The sequence below is a fragment of the Xyrauchen texanus genome, chromosome 33 (genome assembly GCF_025860055.1).
Source record: "Xyrauchen texanus isolate HMW12.3.18 chromosome 33, RBS_HiC_50CHRs, whole genome shotgun sequence".
NCBI classification, from domain to species: domain Eukaryota; kingdom Metazoa; phylum Chordata; class Actinopteri; order Cypriniformes; family Catostomidae; genus Xyrauchen; species Xyrauchen texanus.
The window spans coordinates 3,003,220-3,026,169 of NC_068308.1; the positions used below are offsets into that span (position 1 = coordinate 3,003,220).

General features: G+C 36.5%; 1 protein-coding gene and 1 long non-coding RNA gene across 2 annotated transcripts in view; one reads left to right on the forward strand and one right to left on the reverse strand.

Moving 5' to 3' along the window:
• Nucleotides 1-22,702, reverse strand: part of ccser2b (coiled-coil serine-rich protein 2b) — a 125,495-nt gene extending 102,793 nt beyond the window's left edge. The window contains exon 1 of the mRNA XM_052102781.1: nt 22,500-22,702. The gene's annotated coding sequence lies outside the window, so the exon portion shown is untranslated. The remainder of the gene's footprint in view (nt 1-22,499) is intronic.
• LOC127626771 (uncharacterized) lies at nt 7,673-10,801 on the forward strand. Its single transcript, XR_007968493.1, has 3 exons — nt 7,673-7,751; nt 10,560-10,630; nt 10,701-10,801. It is a non-coding gene; the product is annotated as an uncharacterized LOC127626771 (long non-coding RNA).
• Nucleotides 22,703-22,950: the final 248 nt, after the last annotated feature.

Sequence of the window (22,950 nt, forward strand, 5' to 3'; positions counted from 1 at the left end):
CAGTCTGAGGTCATGAGCGCGCTGGACCAGGTTTTCATTAAGGATATCTCTGTATCTTCCTGCATTCCTTCAACCCTGACCAGTCCCTGCTGCTCAAAAACGCCCCCACCATGCTTCACCTTTGGGATGATATTGCGCAGTCTGGTTTCCTCCAGATATGACGCTTGGAATTGAGGCCAAACAGTTCAATCTTTGTTTCATCAGACCTGAGAATCTTGTTTCTCACAGTCTGAGAGTCCTTTAGGTGCTTTTTATGTGTCTTGCTATGAGGACAGGCTTCCGTCTGGCCACTCAGCCATAAAGCCCAGATTGGTGGAGTGTTGCAGTGATGGTTGTCCATCTGTATGTTTCTCTCATCTCAACACATGATCTTTGTAGCTCATCCAGAGTGACCATCAGGTTCTTGGTCACCACACTTACAAAGGCCCTTCTCCCCTGATTGCTCAGTTTGGCCGGGCAGCCGAGTCCTGGTTGTTCCAAACTTCTTCCATTTAAGAATTATGGAGGCCACTGTGGTCTTAGGAACCTTCAATGCAGCCAAACGTTTTTGTAGCCTTCCCCAGATCAGTGCCTTGACACAATCCTGTCTCTGAGGTCTGCAGGCAGTTCCTCTGACTTCATGGCTTGTTTTTTGCTCTGATGTGCATTTTTAGCTGTGAGACCTTATAAAGACAGGTGTGTGCCTTTCCAAATCATGTCCAATCAATTGAATTTGTCACAGGTGGATCAAAGTGTAGAAACATCTCAAAGATGATCCAGAGAAATGGGATGAACCGGAGCTAAATTTCAAGTGTCATAACAAAGGGTCTGAATACTTATATCAATGTGATATTTCAGTTTTTTCTATATAATAAATTTGCAGTTAATAAAAATATTTTTTTTGCTTTGTCACTATGGGGTATGGAGTGTAGATTGATGTGGGGAAAAAAATATTTAAAGCATAAGCTAACTATTAGACGACCAGGTGGAGGATCGGTGAAGATCTGGGGGTTCTTCAGCAAGGCTGGAATCGGGCAGATTCTTCTTTGCGAAGGACACATGAATCAAGTCACGTACAAGGTTATACCCGAAGAAAACTTGCTTTCTTCTGCTCTGACAATGTTCCCCAACTCTGAGGATTGGTTTTTCATGCAGGACAATGCTCCATGCCACACAGCCAGGTCAATCCAGGTGTGGATGGAGGACCACCAGATAAAAACCCTGTCATGACCAGGCCAAACTCCAGACCTGAATCCCATTGAAAACCTCTGGAATGTGATCAAGAGGAAGATGGATGGCCACAAGCCATAAAACAAAGCCAAGCTGCTTGCATTTTTGCACCAGAAGAGACATAAAGTCACCCAACAGCAATGTGAAAGACTGGCAGAGAGCACGCATGAAAGCTGTGATTGAAAATCAGGGTCATTCCACCAAATATTAATTTCTGAACTCTTTTTAAGTTAAAACATTAGTATTGTGTGGTTTAAAAATGAAAATTATATATATTTATATTAAAAAATAAATTGTATTTCTTTGCATTATTGGAGGTCTAAAAACACTGCATCTTTGTTAATTTTACCAGTTCCAGTCAAATAAAATAACAATATTTTTATTTGGAATTTGGGAGAAATGTTGTCAGTACTTCATAGAATAAAACAAAAATGTTAATTTTAATCAAACACATACCTATAAATAGTAAAACTGATCAAGAGAAACTGATCATTTTGCAGTTGTCTCTTAATTTTTTCCAGAGCTGTATATCGAATATCGTCTATAGGCTGAAAAATAATCAAGATATAATTTTGAAGCCATATTGCCCAGCCCTACACACAAGCTCTTTGGAACAGTGACTATGTTTACATGTACATAATTTTATGAATAAGGTCCATTTTCTGGTTAAGCCTTGATTCTGAAAAATAAAAAGCTGCTTACATACTTCAAAGCTATTGGAATAATCATCATATTCTGAATAAACGAAGACATGCATGTTATTTTCCTGCTATTCTCTTCTGGAAATACTGAAGATGCTCGCTATTACCATTTATTACGCTGCATCTTACTAACCCTGCATGATAAACCCATTATTTCTCATTCATGTCCTTCCCAATAACACACAAAAGTGTCATGAATTTCAAAATATAGTTCATTTAAATCTTAGAAATATAGACCATGAAGTTTATTTGAATGTAGGTAAAATGTTCAAATGAGTGTTTCTTCAAAATCTTGATTTAGCACACGTAATGTGGCTATGAATAATTTCCTCTTGAATAAAAGAATCTGCAAAATGAACAGAATTTAAATGTCAGTAAAGGCAAATATCTATTCTGGTCTGACAACAGAACCTCAATTAAATCTAGAGTTGGCAACTGCCTCTCCACAATTTTACATTTAAGAATATGAAAAAGAATCATCCAGCAAATGTGAAGTGTAGAGCAAGATTTCACTCAGCCTATCAGAGCACATCGAAATCTATTGTTGTCTAAATTCCAGGAAGCTCTTTTTATCCTGATGAGTCAAGCTGAAATTCCCACTGGAACAACTGAAGATGTAACATGTTAAACCAACTATTTACTGTACTCACCGCTAAGACACACATTTGCTTTCCCTCATTATTTGATCTAGTGTGTTGTGCTTTAAAAGTGAGTGAAGTGTTTGCGATCAAACTGCCCCGGCACACCTATGCTTACAAAATGACACATTGGGTGGTGCACAAGGACTAAATACTATCCGCAGAAGACCTTTTCAAAAGGATAAATAGTTCACCCAGCAATGATAATACAGTCATCATTATCTCATTTTTCCAAACCTTTATGACTTTTTTCTCCCGTGGAGCACAAAAGGAAAATATTTGCAGGTCACACTGTTTACCAAAAGACAAAAAAAAGCATCATAGAGTTTCATACAAGTAGCCTAAACATGAAAGCTGGTTAGTGCTTGTCTCATGAATGATTTCAAACTTGGCGTGGCACGTTTTGATTTGGCATATTTCAATGAGGAGACATGTGCTATGTAATGAGACTTCAGACTGATCTCACAGTGAAATCGGTTATAGTAGGTTGACATTTCCCTCACTAAAATCATTCTGTGCTTATTGAAATCGAAACACTGCCCCTAGTGGTGTTGGGCCTAGTGGTATGGGGACATGTGAGCTCCAATCCTACAAGAGGAATGCATATTTTATAAACTGAACCCCCAAACCAAAACCCAAAGCCTGATCCTAACCATCAGTGGAGTAAAAATTTAATGCTAGAGGGGAAAATGTAACCTCTGAATCACATGGCATAATCAGTGATGAGAGCGATTCGGGAGTTGCATTTTTCCCTCTAACATTCCTTTCTGGTTTCAAGGTGGAATCTGAACACGGGTCTCCAATGCCGCTGACGCAACATACTTCCACACTACAAAGAAAGATAAACACGTTTGAGCAGATGCAATCATTTCTGATGTCTGATGCAGCTTGAAAGTGAGTCAGCTTCATGTATACGATTCTAGGGTACAGGAACTCTCGGAAACAACATGCTGACCTCCTGTGTGATCATGTTGAACGACAATGACAGCTTCGACTCAAGTCTCCTTACACCTCACCGCGTCATTCCCATGATACAAAAAATTATGAAATGCCATCTGATAATTACGGATCCATTAATGAGTCCCTTTTGACCAGATGCTTTATATCCCAGAAGCCGATGGACAGCAGTGGAACATCTGGAGCTTGTTGTGGATGTCCCAATGTGGATACTAAATTTGCACTTTTCAGAGAGCTTTAATAAAATATTAAAATTATATTTTGGTTGCATTTGAGGGTGAAAATGTAATTAATTGTGTAAAATAGGCACATAATATTGGAATATCGATCGATGGGCGCTGAATCCAACCAAATTTAAATCGTAGCGCCGCAGACTTTGAGTATCAGCAAATATCGGACCACAGGCCAAGATAATCGATCATGATGTACCGTCCCTTTTACATCCTTAAGGCTAACCATAAATGACACAGAAAACAAAATCTATCCAGACAAAAAGCACACTACTTCAAATAATATTTTTCAAATAATTGTATTTAGCCAGATTTTGAGCACATTTATACAGGATTATGTTTAAACAATTCATTGTCAACTGTGTGTGTGTGTGTGTGTGTGTGTGTGTGTGTGTGTGTGTGCGTGTGTGTGTGTGTGTGTGTGGGTGTGAGTGTGTATTTATCACTTTGTGGGGACCAAATGTCCCCATAAGGATAGTAAAACCCGAAATTTTTGACCTTGTGGGGACATTTTGTCGGTCCCCATGAGGAAAACAGCTTATAAATCATACTAAATTATGTTTTTTGAAAAGGTAAAAATGCAGAAAGTTTTCTGTGAGGGTTAGGTTTAGGGGTAGGGTTAGGTTTAGGGGATAGAATATAAAGTTTGTACAGTATAAAAACCATTATGTCTATGGAAAGTCCCCATAAAACATGGAAACACAACGATGTGTGTGTGTGTGTGTGTGTGTGTGTGTGTGTGTGTGTGTGTGTGTGTGTGTGTGTGTGTGTGTGTGTGTGTGTTAGTTACAGCCTTTCATGCTCTTTTAGGTCCAGTTTTGAGTAAATTATCATTGTTTAAGGATCTAAACAATGAGCTAAAACGGACAGAGTATAATCTTACAAGTCCTGCTGTCACAAAACAGTCCCTCTGCCATTACAAATTCAAACGTTAACATTTGCCTAAGGCATACTATAGTGACAATGAGGAATATTACAAGAAAATAAACGTATTGATTATTTGCACGACCTAATTATCAACCGTGATGGGGTGTTCAGTGCAAACAGATGGTTAGGAGCACTGATTCACAGATGCGACCTCCCACAACCAGTCAGATTAATGCCAGAAATATACTCAATACAAGCACATAAATACAAACACATCTACTGTAGAAATGTGAGATTAATTACGTTACAAAATGTATCAGAACACAATTCATTACACAACACAAGTGTTGCATTCTTGGTATTGCTGCAAGGGGTGCTAAAGCGCTTTCTCTTTTAGGTCAACCACTGTCATGATGGAGCAACAGTTTGAGGAGAATATTGCTCAGTAAGCTAGTGTGAGGTAGTTTAACTCTCAATATGTTTATAGCTACCTGAATAATACAACATCTGGTTTAATGGTGCAGACTTTTGAAGTATCTTATGAAATTGATGTGTCTGTGGCATTATTTTCGTAAAACGGCATTGCGCGATTCATTACACATATTGTGGTTAAGAGGTTAAATGTCCACTGTGTGGACCTAAAAGTAATTTAAATATTGTTCAAGGTTAGTGCACAACTGTGAACCGCACCCAAGTCCACTTGAAAAGGTGCTCTGGGGTACGGTTCATGTTCACTCTAACTCAGTTCACTAATAATATAAAAACAATCATCCTAAACTGCAGAAGAAATTAGTTTTATTATATAATTGTTATATACTGTAATTATACAGTTTCAAGAAAAAGTATGTGAACCCTTTGAAATCTGCTGGTTTTCTGCATTAATTGGTCATAAAATATGATCTCATCTTTGTCCAAGTCACAAGACAAACAAAAAGTGCTTAAGCTGACAACACACAAACAATCATAATCTTTCTTTATTGAACACATTCCATTACACATTCACAATGCTGTGGAAAAAGTAAGTGAACTCTAGGATTTAATAACCAATCGATCCACCTTTGGCAGCAATAACCTCAACCAAATGTTTCCAGTAGCTGCGGATTAGACCTGCACAACGTTCAGAAGGAATTGTGGACCATTCTTCCTCCAGAACTGCTTCAGCTCAGACATATTCTTAGGAAGTCTGCTGTGAATGGCTCTCTTGAGGTCTTTCACAGCATCTCTATTGGTTTAAGGTCTGGGCCACTCCAAAAGGTGGATTTTCTTTTTTAAAGTAATTTTGTAGTGGATTTACTTCAGTGTTTAGGGTCATTGACCAGCTGCATCAACCAACTTCTACTGAGAGTCAGCTGGTGCACAGCCACCTTCAAATATTCCTTGATGAACTTGGAAATTCATTTTTCCCCTCAATGATGGCAAGCAGTTCAGGCCCTGAAGCAGCCCCAAATCATGATGCTCCCTCCACCGTACTTTACCGTTGGGAAGAAGTTTTCATGTTGGTATGTGATGCCCTTTTTATGCCATATGTAGTGCTGTGTGTTCTTCCCAAACAATAGTTTCAACAGTTCAACAAAACATTTTCCCAGTAGTGTTGTGGTGTGTCAAGGTGGTCTTTGGCAAACTTCAGGTGAACAGAAAAGTTTTCGTTGGAAAGCAGCGGCTTCCTTTCTGGTGTGCTGCCATGGACACTATGCCTGGTTAATGTTTTCCATATAACAGACTCATGAACGGAGATGTTAACTAGATCAAATGATTCCTTCAGATCTTTATCTGTAACTCTAAGGTTCTTTTTTTACCTGATTGAGCATTCTGATATGAAGATCAAGTCAAATTTTAAGTTATACAGGTAATTCAGGTAATTCCAAAGGGTTCACATACTTTTTCTTGCCACTGTATACAGTATGTGAAAATATATATTACATTTTCTTAACGTTTGTTTTTCATAATTTTTATAATCACATTTTATATACAAATTCTACATTTTATCAATTAAAATTATTTCATGATACATATATAATAATGATATGAGTGGTCACTGTTTTTGTCACAGAGTTAACATTAGTTTGTTAAAGTTGAATCTTATCTAAATTGGTTGTGGCAAGGCGGAGAGCGGGGCCGGGCTTATCAGGTTAATCAAGCCTCCGAGAGGGATAAAGGCCGACTGCGGAGGATTGTGCAGGCGAGAGAGATAGTTTACTGACATGTCCGTCGTGTGTATTGTAGAGTATGAAGGAGAATCAGAGTCATGATTCTGAATGCAATGCACACATTCTTGCAGAGGGTCATAAAACCCCCACACATCCTCGTGCCTTCTAAAACCCCCTTCTGAGATGGGAAAGGAATGTGAGACTTTGAATGGCACAATGTGTTCCTAACATTTAAAACCCAGAAGGGCTTAATTTTAAGGAAATATGTTTTATCCCCGTATGCTTGTGTATTTTTGTTGTTAGATCAAACTAGTTAAAATTGTAAGTTGTGTTAGTTAAACTCTGATGGCTTAAATAAAGAGCCTAAGTATCTATATTCACCTTTTAAGTGCACTAAAACAAGCTTCTTGGTATCAAATTAAACCTTAAGACTTGTCCTAGCTGAATATGAATATAAGGTTACATTAAAATTATATTCTGCTATGTGTTACCATCTTTTGAGTGATTCAACCCAAAATCCTGACCTGGTCGTAAATCATGCAAATGACTAGCCGTGACAAGACAAAGGGAACCATCTCGCGCCCAAAACGGAGGTGTCCCATTGGGCCATTCCTCCCAAAGGAGGCGTGACCTCCCTACCTTAAAAGTCAGCATCCGGCATTGAATCGTCTCTCTTACTCTCTTGTCCTGTGTCCTCTGATCTCTCTCCAAGCTCTCTTGCATTTTCTTTGTGTTACTTTCGTCAGACATGTCTTTTATTTCATTTGGCGTTTATCTCAGTCTTTTATTTGTCTTCGGACAAAGCTCAACACTTTACGTTTCTAAAGCAGTCCGATACCCTCCGGGTGAAAGGACTCTCTCTCAGCAACAACAACCGTTCCTCCTAAGATGCTTTGAACTCCCCACAAGCTTACCCACGCTGGGAAACACCAAGAGAAATCCTCCATCTCACGGACGCCACGAGGACACGATAAACACGCAGTCTTGTTCAGCGACACAAAGGTCCATTGTGCAAGTATTATTTCATCTAAATTCCAATGCGTTAAAGTGTGTAACTCCTTGATGGCTCTGAAGGTTTAACGAATTGTAACAAGTTTGCTATACCATAATCTCTTTATTTTCCTCACTGTTTTTACTTTGTTTGTTTCATGTTATATGTTAAATGTTTGTTTGTTAAGTGTAGTGATTAATATAGTTCCTTGTATTAAACCCAATTATACGCTTGATTGTCTGTGTGTTGGTCATAAAACAAAGCCTCTTCAATGTGCGATCTAAAGCTACGAGCTGATATTATCAAAGTAAGTTAACGTGCTTTGATGAGTAAGCTTATAACTAAGAATAAACCTTCTGGAGAATTGATCAGGAGTATTTAGCAAAGCGGTTCGCTGGACTGGTTAGTTGTGATATGGGTCAATTCCCTTAAGATGTTCTGAAAATTAATATAGCCTGTCTGCATATGATGTATATTCCTAATTAATTATAATTCGTTGTGTTTAATTATCTATATATATTTGAAGCAGACTCTTGGACTATATAAGCCCTTTTTGGGGCAATTTGGTATGTATTGTTATCTAGTTCAAACCGTATGATTAATCATTGATTACGATCATTAAAATTAATGGTACATTCCCCAAACCTGAACCTAGATACCCTACAGTATGTTTGTCTTTTGTTTATCATTAAACTATTATTTGTATCGTCAAGCCGGTTCTCGCCACCTACTTTCCATCAACTACGTTACATTGGTACTGTCTCTTTAAGAATTGCAGGAATTCAACAAACATGTCAAAGAAGAGTTCCAGTTGAGTGTATATTAACGAGAGGATTTGCATGGTTTCTTTACCACATCCATGCTTTGTGTGATTAAAATTCATGTTGTTTCGGGGAACCAAACTCCGATTTGAATCAAGCATATGAACCAAGTGGGAAATCCCTCTAACTCTATTACGCCTTGAGTACTGAGCTTTTTTACTTCCGCAGTAATGTATGGAATGATATTCCGGACATTATTCAAAAGGAATTGCAAATTGTATTTGCAATTGCGTTTTCAATTTGTGGACGCATAAAATGTGACATAATCCAAACGCAATTGCAAATCGCGCATTACGGTTTGCATTTTCGTTTAAGCGAATGCACAGTGACTGCCAGATTTCAAATGGAAAAGCAAAGTCCGTTTGCAACTGTGTTTCCCATATCTTACAAGTTTTGGCCCTGTCATATTTAAATAGCAATTTCAATTACCACGTCTGCTTTTTCACTTTCTCAGCGTCGCGTATGTAGCCAGCCAAAACTCAAATGGAATACTATTTTATTTTTTTATTGCAATATTAACAAACAGAACAAGACGATACATACAAGAAATATAAACAATCTTTCAAAACAAAAGAGAAATTATGTACTCCAAATAGAAGATTGATTGTGAAGGAAACGTTTAAGCCAGTTAATTTTTAAGGTATTGTTAAGAGAATCAAAATCAATGAAATTTAAGCCACCTTTATTATAAAAATTCAAAATAACTGATTTTCTAATACTCAAATTGAATACTAATTCCCTTAGTATTTCCATTTCAGATGCCTTACACAGAAACCTGTCAATCAGGGTCAAGGGTGGGATTATGCTATGGGGCGTGTTTGTCTTGGGAAGTGACATCACTCACAGTCTATCACGATCAATAATTAGCACTGCACTTTATTCATCTATAATCTCACACTGGACTGTCAACATATTCTCCTCAATATACTACTTCATAGATATATATATATTTCATATACTCCCACTTATTGTATTGTATATTGTGTGTATTGTTTACTGTACATTGTATATAATTATTGTGTTGTGTAAGTATGTGTACATTTGACTTGTAAACTGTTTTGTGTAAGTATGTTGTTTACTGTAATTGGTATATGTCTCTTCACTGTCATGACTGCTATGTTGCTCGGAACTGCACACAAGAATTTCACCTACTGTTGCACTTGTGTACATGGTAGTGTGACAATAAAGTGATTTGATTTGATAAACCGGCATCTGTTCAGGGCATCACCTCTTGACCGTCGACTGTGAGTGACGTCACTTCCCAAGACAAACACGCCCCATAGCATAATCCCACCCTTGACCCTGATTGACAGGTTTCTGTGTAAGGCATCTGAAATGGAAATACTAAGGGAATTAGTATTCAATTTGAGTATTAGAAAATCAGTTATTTTGAATTTTTATAATAAAGGTGGCTTAAATTTCATTGATTTTGATTCTCTTAACAATACCTTAAAAATTAACTGGCTTAAACGTTTCCTTCACAATCAATCTTCTATTTGGAGTACATAATTTCTCTTTTGTTTTGAAAGATTGTTTATATTTCTTGTATGTATCGTCTTGTTCTGTTTGTTAATATTGCAATAAAAAAATAAAATAGTATTCCATTTGAGTTTTGGCTGGCTACATACGCGACGCTGAGAAAGTGAAAAAGCAGACGTGGTAATTGAAATTGCTATTTAAATATGACAGGGCCAAAACTCGTAAGATATGGGAAACACAGTTGCAAACGGACTTTGCTTTTCCATTTGAAATTTGGCAGTCACTGTGCGTTCGCTTAAACGAAAATGCAAACCGTAATGCGCGATTTGCAATTGCGTTTGGATTATGTCACATTTTATGCGTCCACAAATTGAAAACGTAATTGCAAATACAATTTGCAATTCCTTTTGAATAATGTCCGGAATATCATTCCATAGTAATGTAAGAATGCAGGTTAATTATGTACAACGGGCAGCACACTTGCCAAACATTTGCATCTTCATTTGTGTACTTATGCAGGGAAAGTTTCTGGCCTAAGAGTCAGACCAGATGAAACACTGACAGACCATTAGAGGAGGTACATCCTGCAGGTAGGCATGATAAACCGATGTGACAAGCTCCAAAATCACTGCTGAGATCTAAAGTCACCTTCATTTGCAGGCGTAACAAACACCTCTCCTCTCACCACACAACTCTGCATACAGCTATCTGGCAATCAATGTGGCAGATGTTGAAGTCTTCAGTCAACAACCTCTCCTCTCACAACCACATTACAGATGATGATGTCCTTCAACCTCTGTATGAAAAAGGAAGTTTTCATCCACTCAGTCACAAGATTATACATCATGATATTACACATATTTATATTGCACATCATAAGATCACCCCAATGCAAGAGAGACTGTTCACATTATCTCCTAAAACATTTGAAAATTAATAATCTGATAATAATGCTGGTTTTAGCGATTCACTAACTTTGATTCAGTTTTGGGAAGCTACAGTTTCAACATAGTGAAACTACAGTCAAGCTGCTATTAACTAAGTAGTTAGTGACACTACAAGTTACTAATAAAAAGTAGATAACTACATTGAAGCTGTTTAAAAGTGCACTCAGCAAGTTTTTGTTCATGTTGTCTAAGACTTACACTGACACCTAGTGGCCTGGATGCAGCACCATTCAAACGCACTAGTTTTCAATTACAGATCAAATTCACAAAATTCACAATAAAATTTCACAATATACAGTCAGCCATGATTAATTTAATCCATTAATGAAGGTGGTTACTACAGTAACCAAAGTTTAAACATGGTATTTGTAGTAAAATCATAGTAACCACATAATTAGCAATAGTTACTACAGTCAATATTAGTATAGTAAAACAATGACTGATTTTCGTAAACAGTTTAACATTGACAACATTTAATTGAACAATTGTATATTTTACATAAATTAATAAACTAGAAGATACCTTTTATATACATTGTATTTAACTTTATGGACTGAGACAGCCCGCTGTCGGGCCCTTAAACGTACAAAATAAAGTATGCGATAAACAAAACTGCTGTGTGTACATTGGTACACATGCCACATATCTTTGGAAAGCTACATTTCTTGATGTTCTATTGATATAAACGATTTTAAGATACAATCACAACAGCAGGTACAATCTATATCTTTGTCAGACCACCAACATATAAACAACCAATAACTAAATTTAGGCAACTCACCTATGAAGCCTCATAGTAGTCCACTGATCCATAACTTCCCGACAAAAACGGTGTTGTTTCATTGTCAAATGTCCAAACGATCAAATCAAGTAAAATGTTTAGTCCAAATCACATTATTACATCAATAAATATCCACAGACACTTGTTGCATCATTTCAAAGCACCTGGCAGCTGTACCTAATCTTTCACATATTATCGGTAATAACTTCAGTTCAGATGTAAACATTTCCTATATCCGGTATCAAAATGGATGCTGCACTCTGACCTTTCGATTGACACCTCATTTGACCCAATAGGAGCTTCCATGTCCTGTCCAAAGCCTTCAATAGCCAACCACTGTCTGTGTCGAATGTAAGGGACTCCCCACTTTCCTTTGTTCCCTGATCAAACCAATTACATTGAAGAGTGGAAATGACTGACGCATCGTATAGCCAATGAAATTCTGAAAACAGTGATATGCGGCTTTAGTGGGACGATTAGAGCACGGTTCTGTAATGTGTGTGCGCAAAGTTGCCTTGCCATTACCGAGTGTTTTGTGCGTCTGTGCGTAAAAGGTGAAGAGTGTTGTTTTGGAACTGTTTACACATTTGCCGTTTTAAATATGGCGAAACGGATGCGAAAAACAGGATTTTCACCCCAGGATGTGATATAAGAAGGTTAAATTAAGAGTTTGGAGATGAAATTTCTGAAAACAATACGGATGATTCGGAGGCAGAGGAACTGTTTATGGAGAGATGAGACATTGCTCTGGACAAGTAAGTGTTTTCTTGTATTTTATAACATATATGACTGTATATTCCGCATAAATAAGCTTTAGTTTGAATAATTAACACATTTTGTAATTACCCTTTGTCGTGTGTTTCCTCAGTGAGTGTTTCAACCGTTTGTGCGTGTTTTTTGTATTTGTTTGTGCGTGTGTGAGGTTTTAGTTCATTGTTTGTTTCAGATCTATTGACATGCTATATAGATGTTTTGTATATTTACTGTAAATATGTATTTATAAATGGACGCGAAATACATATATAAATAAATCAATAAATATAAGTTGAAAATAAGAATATATGTTGTGTTTGAGAGTCTATTTGTTACAATGCGGGGAGGTGGGGGAGGGGTAGGCCCATCTATTTGTTCCATAGTACATTGGCAAAGTATACAGTATTTACAGTAAATATACATACAATAATATATATTTACACAGTCGAAAAGAAAAAAATATATATATATATAGAATACAGAAAAGATGGAAAAGTTGTGTCTAGCTTTGTAAATTACATTTATTTATTCTCACTGAATCAGATAGCGATTGGGAGCCGGATGCGGGCCACATAAAGTGGAGCAGCAGGACAGCACCTCATCAAGAGTGGAGGGCTTTCAGAGAGACCCTTGCTGAGGAGCTGGCAGAGTTGGGGTCTCACTCCACAGCCAGACCAGTATCTCCTGCTCCATGAAGAGCACATCACAGGCCGTTGCACATCACCAAATCTTGCACCGCTGGTCGTCTGAAGTGCAGGCAGTGTCATGCAAAGACACCAGTGAAGTACTCTTCCTGTGATGTGCCTTTGTGCTTTGTACCCAAATGTGACTGCTACAATGACTGGCATGTTGCTAGAAACATGTACAATTTTATAATGGTTTGTAAATACTTTGTGTAAAAATTCATATAAATAGTTTGTTGTGTATTTTTTATATAAACAAATTGTCCACCATAGCACTAGTTTTGACTCTTTTATATGCACAACATTTAGTTTCAAGAAGGGAAAAGGCACTCTAATGTGTTTATGCATCAGTTACTCTGTGTCAGCAAAACTAATAGTGGATCTGGATATGGAATATGATAGCTCTAAGTGTCATCTTTAATTAGAGCCCAAAATTATGACTGTACGTTGAAGCATTCAAAAGTAGTAGCCTTTTTGTCCTAGGTTACCAAAGGGTCCTTTTGGAGTATCCAAAAGGCACTTTTGTAAAACGCCTGGGTGTACCCTTAGAAAAACATGTGTAAAATATTCATTTTTTATGGTATTGTTATAACATTTGAACTTGGACTAGGTAAGGCTTCATGCTGTGATCCCATTGTGTTCTCAAGCTAATAGCTACAAGTTATAGTCATCTGCAGGCATCTGTATGCAAACAATTTCAGGCGGAAAAACAAACTTCTATTTGATTGTGTTCAAACTTCTATTACTCAAAATCAGTAGCATTTACAGTAATTCTGACTGCTGGGGAAAAAACTTCAGAGTGTCCCCTTTCAAATGTGACCAAAACCATGCATGTACTCCAAACGGTTCAAGAACAGCTTTAAATTTACTTTGGGTATGCCTTGATTAGGTGTTTTAGGCTAATTTTACAGGATTGGGAAGAGGTAAACTGAATCAAAAATATAACAATAAACAGCAGCAATTAATGAAATATTTAGCTTCAAAAGAGAAGGTAAAGTCCCTTTAAGGCTGCACAGGGCTCAAGTAAATCAGTGAATCATGACTTGAATCAGTGCTGACATTAGATGCATTTGTTTATGGTAAATCAAGAGGCATACCTAAGGAGAAAATAGTTTAACCTGGAGTAAAGCATGTCACATCACAGGACATTCCTATTTATTTTATGTCAACTTCCAAAAACCTCATGGATGCAGCAGAGATGATGTTGTTTAGACATGCAGCAGCTATCTGCATTCCTTTCTTCACCATTATGAATTTCCCATCATCCAGGTGTCTGGTGTATATTTAAGTGTGTGTGTGTATGTGTGTGTGTGTGTGTGTGTGTGTGTGAGTGAGAGATCTCCAAGGTAACCTTTTAAACTTCACTAATTTAGAAAAGTATACATATCACTCAAGACGTTACATGACATTTTGCCTGTTGTAACAGATATAAAAAAAATGTTTTTATTTTTTTTTAAATAGTTCTCCCAAAAATTATAATTCTGTTATTAATTAGGCCTACTCACCCTCATTTCGTTAAAGATCCGTAAGTGGAGCAAAAAAGGAGATTTTTAGTAGAATGTCCACACAGCTCTTTTCCATACAATGAAAGTGAATGGTGGCTGTCAAGCTCCAGCTATGACCAAAATTAAATGATAGGACCTTGAAGTATCATAAAAGTTTTCTATACGATAAGTGCGCAGTATTCCATGTCATATAAAGCAGTACAATAGCTTTTTCGTGATTTCAACAGACTGAAATTTAAGTTATTATTCACTGAACGACATTGGTTCTTGTGTGTCTCGAAACTCAATTTGACAAGCCAAGTTTGAATATGCAGAGGTGTGAATGAGATTTGTATGGAAGACAGGTCCCAACATGTAAGAAAATAATAAAAAGACCTAATTCTGACTTTTTATCTCACAACTTTAAGATAAAAAGTTGCAATTACATGATACAAACTCGCAATTGCGTGATAAAAAAAATTGCCAGTGATAAAGTCAAAATTGCGTGATTAAAAACTTGCAATTGCGACTTTATTTCTCTCAATTTTGACTATGTAACTCTCAGTTGCAAGATATAAAGTTGCAATTGTGAGTTTTTTATCACACAGTTGCGAGTTTATATCACGTAATTGTGACTTTATATTTGCTTGTGGAGTGGCATTTCTCATCGTGTCACATTCTCTTTATACGACAATCTTTACAAAAATATCATTACCAGAATTAAGTTAAAGAGTATATAACAATACTATACGGGCATAAATCATTTGACTTAAAACTGTCAACATTTGTTGTAGAATAAAGCCAGCATACGCTCGGATGTGCTTTCAATGCCTGGCATACGTAAGGGACCGTCTGAAAATCCCACCAACTGCGCTACATCATCGGCAGTGTCCAAGCATACAATCAACTGACTTGTGCCTATTATATGTAAGTTATATATATTAAAAACTGTAAAAATACAATTTAAGATTCTCAAGGTTATATTTGACTTTCAGTGGATAGACTGACTTGCTACACGCTATATTTTCCCAACATGTGCAATAATATGTATAGATTTCTATTATTTTAGGAAAAACAAATCACAACATTTCTCCAATATGTTATTTACACATTCCAAATGTTGATTCCAGTGTGCTATATAACTAACTACAGGTCTTATTTCTCCAATATGTTTAATTGTATGTACAGTATACGTATACAGCATTCACCAAATAAATCACTTAAATTCACTTAAATCAGATTTTCACATTCAAAAGTTTGTAGTAGGTTCCCAGTGGTTATCCTGACTCACTACAGGTAAGATTATTAGTAAGAGTATTCAGTTTTGTTTTAGAAAAGTGTTATTTGTGTATAAAAGTGTATAAATGTTATTTTCAGTTTCTGAATATTGTAGTAGGCTCCCAGTGGGATCACTGACTTAAATATTGTCAGCATGTCCAAATATACCGATATATACCAAATATACAGTTTAAAATCATCATGTGTAAAAATTCACTAAAATTGTACAAGCTTATATTGTACATTAAAAAAAAACAAAGGGAGAAGAAAGTCATATGGGTTTGGAACAACATGAGTGTGAGTAAATTATTTTTAATCAGATAATTTTTCCTAATCAGATGGGAAAAAATAATTTTTCCTAATCAGATGGGAAAAAAAAAATGGGCCATTGAGATTTTGATTAAATTCCCAAGAAATCCTCCTTATTTTCTACCAACATTGTCTCACCCCAGAAGCTCTATGCTGATGTCCTCTACTAAAGCACATGAAGTTAGCTGCTATATTCACATCACAACACCAACAAACAAACAAACCGCTACTCTTGCCTCATCATATGTTTTGGTCCAAAGTGAATCTCAAAAGCTGATAGCTCATCAAATGCTGGCAAAATAAGAAAAATACATGCAGTATGTAAAAAGCACCATAAGCCACCTGCAGGTGCTAGACACACCTTGTGTGCCCTGTGTTCAATGGTGCTCCTGTTGTGGGTGGACTTGTTCTATTTCAGAGCACCTGTTACGACTGAATTAGAATACTTTGAATATCTGAAAGTGCAGGTAATGGGACAACAAAGCAGAATAAAACGTGGTTCGTAGACAGCAACGCAGCTGCCTGTTGAACTAAACAAACAAGCTGCAATTCCAACCCATCATGCAAATAATACACAAGAACCCACGCACCTACCAACAGGAAAAAAGATGAAAAACGGCCCTCAAAGCCAACAGAAAAGAGCCTGTCAAGGCTGACAGATATACAAGAGAGATGGACATGGAGATTTTTGCATCTCTGCATAATCTTGTGCACTCTGGATGGGTACAACAACAACAACAACAACGTCTCTTTGAAGAGAATAGTAAAATGGGTATGCAGCTACACCTTCTAAAGCAGCATCCTAATTGGAAATGGAACTGATTTGAAATGCTCTGCATAGGTAGCAACTCTGAGTACATTTTAAATAATAGTACACCTCGTGTGAAGGTCAAGAGAGAATTTACTCTTATAAGGGTGTAGAATTCAATGAAGCTGTCAGCTGAGAACATGTGAGGTGTCTATTTCTCAAACTAGAGACTCTGATGTACTTCTCCTCTTGTTTAGTTGTACATCTGGTCTTCCACATCTCTTTCTGTCCTTGTTAGAGACAGTTGTTCTTTGTCTTTGAAGACTGTAGTGTACACCTTTTTATGAAATCTTCAGTTTTTTGGCAATTTCAAGCATTTTATAGCATGATTGACAGTCGAGTTTCTAGAGAAAGATGTTTCTCTTTGCCATTTTTGACCTAATATTGACCTTAAGACATGCCAGACTATTGCATACTGTGACAACTCAAAAACAAACACAAAGACTGATTAAGAATGTTAAGCTTAATTTAATGAACCAAATATATTTCTCCTGTGTTTGATATAATGGCAAGTGATTTTCTAGAACCAAATGATCAATTTAACATGATTACTCAAGGATAAGATGTTGGAGTGATGCTGCTGGAAATGGGGCCTGTCTAGATTTGATGAAAAATTACTTTTTTTCAAATAGTGATGGTGCTCACTTCACACAATGCTCCCTTAATTATGGCCAACTAGGGCTGGGCAATAAAACGATATCAATATTTATCATGATAAAAAAACTCCATGATATCAACGATAAGCTTTTGAGTAATTTTTGATATTTAGCCTGTGTTCTATATCTAGACATGCGTGTTGCTAAAAACGCTAGCTGTTATGCTTTCTTATCGTATTTTTCCTGGTGTGCATTCTCTTTGGGGTTTCTGTAAGTGTATCCAGGATACACACCAAAATGACCATTTTGAACTATACACTTATACAAATACAAATCTACAGCAATACTTCCCTTGTAAACAACGATGCGCTTCCTGCCTCCTCCTCCACCTGACGCAGGACCTTAGCAACAAGCTTACATCATCCCTCTCATGAGTGCGCGTCACAGAGATGTACAGAAGTGAACATTTGTTGTTAAAAAGTATATAAGTATTATTTTGTTTCTAAAAATAATCAATCGTTTGGGTTCAGAAGAATTTATTTATGTGTGGATTATTTTGATGCATTTTGGACCGTCAAAAAATGGAGTACATTAACTTGCATTGTTTGAAGGAGGAGGCCTGAAATTAAATCCTAAAAATGAAGAAAGAAACACAGATACATCTTGGATGGCCTGAGGGTGAGTAAATTATCAGCAAATTTTCATTTTTGGGTGAATTATTCCTTTAACAGCATATAGATCTGATGCAGCAAACATGACACTTCCAGGAGTGCCAACACAAATATCTTGTATCATGAAGAACAAATGAATGGCCACTGTTTGTGATTAATATAATAATGGTAGACATCAGTTAATTTATTAATGTTGCTTTTCTAGACCATTTGAAATAATAGATGACAGTCATGGAATGAATCCACAACACAAAAAATATTTAATTTCTGTACACAAAGATGTTTTAAATTAAAAATAAATACAAAATACTAGGAGAAAAACATCAGTGTGCTTTATTGGAACACAAACAGCCCAATTATATTAAATTATTGTTTATACTTTAGAAATACCAAATGAATAAAGTATTAAATAATTCATGACCAAATGAAAATAATATTTATATTTAAACTTATACATGCCTTTTCTTTACACAAACTTAAATGAGTCTTACCCTGTCTTGTAGTCAGCAGTGAGTTCACTTTCAGAAAACCAGCTTCAGGAAATATAAATTGCATTTTGACATTAAATTAATTTTAGATGACAATCAAGTTCAGTTGGTGGTTAAAAGTTGCTGGAGAAATATGCGGGACATAATGCAGTTGTGATGGCGAGGCTTTAGATTAGATGATCGTTCAAATATTGAATATCAGGAATGTATCATATGTAATCCCTGATACACCACATCAATGTTTCTTTAATATCTGTGCACACATCATATATACATCGATGGATGTTCTTATACTAAGACTGAAAGTTTCCCCCAATACTTGATGCAGGTTGCCAGCTTGAACAGGGCCATGACGCTTCATTTCGGGTCAGAACCGGTGGCAACCTGCAATAGGCACAACATCAGGACCAATATTACAGTCCTATCAGAATGGCAACTGTTCCTCTTCTGATTGCATTTATTTGTAAAATTAAAATGACTTATTTATTTCAATGATTTGTCTCAATACTATCCCCATTTTATCAAAACTTTGGAGGAATAAATGTTGTGACACCTGGGAGGTGAATTAGCGATAAACACACAATTCTGTATGGGGCAGATTTCTTTTGCGATAAATCAAAACTTATTCGACAAAGTGATTTTTTAGGCATGATGTCATCACATACACCATTTGTATTGACAAAAGGTCATTTGAATGGAAACAGGCAGAAGACGGCAAATTTCTCAACAAAAAAAAATTATTATAATTATTATATAATTATTATGCATTTTCACTTTGTCGATAACAAAATAGAACCAAAAGTGGATGGAAACTAGGCAGTTGTTCAAGGAATAGTTGACCCAAAATGGAAAATGATGTCATTATTTAAAGTGATAGTTTCTCTACAGAAGACTTGGGATGTATGTTTCTGTCTTTTGTATGCAAATGTTGTTGATTTTTTTTCATTTTCTAATCTCGATGTTGTTGTTCACGCGTAGTGCTCAATTTTCATTAGAAAAACTGGTTAAAAGGTTGATAAAAGTACAATTATTATAAACCCCTCAATGGATGACACTAGTGAAAACCCCAATAAGCTATACATTTCATGTGTGTGTCATATGTTTTATTTACTAACTTAAATTCTAAAATGAATGCAAACTTTTTTACGTACTCAACTACAAAATTACTCTAAATGCCCATTGCTATTATGATGTCTAGGAAGACAGTTCACGAAGTGCTGGAATAAAGCTCATAAGTTGCTCAAGCTGCAGAAGTATTTAAACCTCATGTCTATAAAGCACAAGCATTGCTTGGTTTCCTACCATGCCCAGACATCTTTTGGCCTGCCCAGACTACTGCACAAACCACACCCAACAACACAAACCCAGCCAGAGAGGTCAATACATGAATTATCGATGGAGATGAGATATCCGAGAAAGCCTAGAGCAGCAGAGAGGAGAGTGACGACATACGGGGGACGGGCTCTTAGTGTTTAACTCACGGGACATTCAATGTATGAGGAAAACACAGGAAGGCCCTCAAATGAAAAATGTACAAATGATATGGAGTGTTTTATCAGGTATGTTCTGAACCAGATGCACACCAACTGCTGCAATGCCTCACTAACTAGCATCAGTAAAGCTTAACTAACAAGTAATCGTATTAGACACAAAAAGACATCTAATCCATTTCCTGTCATTAAAGGCACCCCAGAGAGTTCAGCACACTCATTATTTCTATCATACAGGCTCGACTAAATGATATCTATAAGCAAGCTGCATTATGCAAGAGATGATTATGGACACGGATCATTACATTGATTATGACAGATGATTATTTGCCTTATCGGTATCAGTCGCTGTGTTGCTAAATGTCTATGGGGATCGTCACATTCCACAAAACACATCATTACCTGTGTCTGACCTTCAAAACACCACAAAAGTGTTCATATCATCAGCTTGAACTGTTATCACACACACAAGAAAGGATTTTTTTCGTTGCATTAGAGGAATGAAGAAATATTGACCAGCGTGTTTGGTGAAAAATCAGTTTGAGCATGCAGTGTACGGTCATCGTCCTGAGTAAAGGGTCTGAATACTTATGTCAGTGTGATATTTCAGTTTTTTCTTTTTACTGCATTTGCGGAGTTATAAAAAAATCTGGTTTTTGCTTTGTCATTATGGGGTGTGGAATGTAGACTCAATCATTTAAAGCATTTTAGCATAAGGCTGCAACATGACAAAATGTGAAAATCCTAAATGAGTTAGTCACTGAATCAAGGATCAAAAGAAACTTTTAATCCTTAAAATGTGTATGTCTACAGAGCTACAAAGAGACTTCAGTAAAGGTTTTAAGCATTATAAGAACAAAGCAAATCTATAATTTCCCTACAGTTTGTGAGATGCTGAGCATGACTTTTATCAAAAGACACAATAATAGTCTTATAATAATTATAATGAGTTTCAATAACATCCGTATGTTTTCATGTATAAAAAAGTGGGTCTCTTTTGTCCTAGGTTTTGTCGACTGCACACCAACACAGAGGTAAAAAACTGGAGCTGATATTAAAAATATCTTTACATATTTAACACAGATCTTGTAATCTGCTTAAATTGGCAAAAACAACCGGTCAAACTATTACCTCACAAACATAATGTAAAAATCACAACATAATGAAGACTCACTCCAATTAATATTAAACTCTACTTACAATGTGTGCTTAAAAGAGGGATTGTCCTCCTGTGGATAAATGAGCATTTTTGAAAGTAACTTTGTAGAAATGAACCGAGCCGCATTGATTAGACCGTCTGTCTGACGGACTATTGCGTAAAGGTTGTTTCAGCTCATGAAACACACCTGTGATTGTCTGGATGGTCGCTCAATCAGCCCAAAGTAACAATATGCAATGAAAACTGTATACAAATCCACCATTTGGACTTACATTTACATTTATTCATTTGGCAAATGCTTTTATCCAAAGCGACTTATAAAAAGTTGGTACGGGTTTAGATCAGAAAAGTGCAGGGTACAAAAATCACCTTTTTAAACAGTGCAGGGGACGTGTCCCACACGTCCCCCGTGGCTGCTACACCCTTGTAACATTGTTACATTATGTTAATACTACTTAAATCATCAAAAACAAATTTGATTGACAACCTATAAATGGCATTAAACATCTGACTACTCACAACATCCCTTTAAAAATTCTGATATTTGTAATGTTTGTTAAATAACTAAATATTTTATAAATGTAACTTTTTAACTTATTTTGTGTCAAAGGTATTATATCTTACAACATACATGTTTTTTTGTATTATTAATATTATTCCTTTTTTTTTAACTGGAAGATTACTGCTGTATTACAGAGCAATGACATGCATATTTTTATAACAGACTTGTGTAAATATGGAGATTATTCTATTATCTTCTATTATAGCAAGTTACAATGTAAAAGAGTTTTCGAAAATAGAAGCTTCTTTATAGGGATTATGTATATTGCAGAATGTTTTTAATGTGAATGTGTGACAGCATCTTCCACTGCGACTATAATGAGCCAGCAATGTAAACAATGACTGAACGACCCAATGATACATAAAGCACTATGAACAAACTACAATCATTATTTACATAAAACAAAAAGAGCAACAGAGAATGCACATTTAATCAAAAATAAATCCACACCTTATCTGAACGGCTGCCTGGACGATTTCATCCGACTCAAGGGGAGCACAGCTGGGCGTGGAAATCCACCGCAGGAGTCAAGCCCGTTAAAGTGTCCACCTAGAGCTATACTCACTTTATATACAGTATTCAAAGCAGAAGAGGACTGTTTATTATCTTTATATTCTATATTATTGTGAGGGGCCGCATGTCCTACCGGCATGAGCGCACACTACACCGAATGACTATGTTGCGTGAACACAGCTGACACTGACGTCAGCATTCCTGCTGGACGAGCAGTGGGTGGACCCGGAAATGGGCGTGGCCATGCCGTCTCTGATTGGTCGGTTACGATGTGTGTCCAAAAAAAATTATTATAGAATAGCTCTTCACGGTGTATTTTCAATTCAGTGAAAATTCAAGTTTGTCAGTATCACTATTCAGTTGTAATTTACAGGTGTAAACGATCGTC